We start from the raw sequence: 1,071 nt of genomic DNA, 5'->3' as shown, positions 1-1,071 counted from the left end.
CATTTTTCAGATCTAGAAACACGCCAACCTACTTTCCTTTATGTTGCACAACTCTTTCTTAGTGTTGGGAGTTTGTTTTATTTTATTTTTTTATGTTTTGTCGTCAGCGTATACCCAGGTTAAACGCCTTAACTGCTCTTGGGTTTTAATTTAAAACATCATTAATCTGATATCTAAGGACGTCACTGCCCTAGCGTGAAGGGACCTCGCCCAACAGCTTCTCCACGTTTCTTCGCGGGGGTCTGGTTAATGTGAAGATTTTTCTCAATTACATGTGCAGGCGCCTCTGGGGTTGGCCATACTCTAACAAATATGCCTCTGCTATGCACCGAGTATCCGCCCTCGAAATGCAAACCACCCTACTACGGTCCAGATGTTTGGAAATGATACATGCGTAAGAAAACGGAAGGAAGGATGGCCGTGACATGTGAACCATATATGTGTGCGGTTGAAAAATATTAATCATTCAATGAGGAGTAATGGGGACTGTAGACTACTGAGACAAGGATTCTGAACCCTTAGAAATTTATTGATCATAGATTGTGAATGATATGCAAGAAAAAATAATTAAACAATATCTTACATGGAGAAAATTTGCGCGGATACTAAAGTCGAAAACACCATTGCTGTAGCTCATAGGAAAAGAAACGAGCGGTGTTGCTCTGGGCCAACGGCCTTGCCGCAGTGGTAACATCGGTTCCCGTCAAATCACCGAAGTTAAGCACTGTCGGGCTTGGCTAGCACTTGAATGGGTGACCGCCCGGGTCTGCCGAGCGCTGTTGGCAAGCAGGGTGCACTCAGCCCTTGTGAGGCTATTTGAGTAGTTACTTGATTGAGAAGTAGCGGCTCTGGTCGCGGAAACTGACAACGGTGATGAGAGCAGTGTACTGACATTATTCCTCTCCATATCCGCATCTAGTGACTCCTATAGGTTGAGGATGACACGGCGGCCGTCGGTTTCATTGGGCCTTCCGAGGCCTGTTCGGACGGAGAGAAGTGTTGCTCTAGAATGATACTGACCGAATTGATAATAAATGCGCCGATCTGTTCTAACTGAATTTAAATGTGGTA

General features: G+C 45.0%; 1 pseudogene; it reads left to right on the top strand.

Annotated features, from left to right (window-relative positions):
* Window positions 1-666: 666 nt before the first annotated feature.
* Window positions 667-785, top strand: LOC126185492 (5S ribosomal RNA; annotated as a pseudogene).
* Window positions 786-1,071: the final 286 nt, after the last annotated feature.

Source organism: Schistocerca cancellata, chromosome 4 (assembly GCF_023864275.1).
Source record: "Schistocerca cancellata isolate TAMUIC-IGC-003103 chromosome 4, iqSchCanc2.1, whole genome shotgun sequence".
NCBI lineage: Eukaryota > Metazoa > Arthropoda > Insecta > Orthoptera > Acrididae > Schistocerca > Schistocerca cancellata.
The sequence above is the reverse complement of the archived record's forward strand: the minus strand, read 5'-3'. Positions and strand labels throughout refer to the sequence as shown.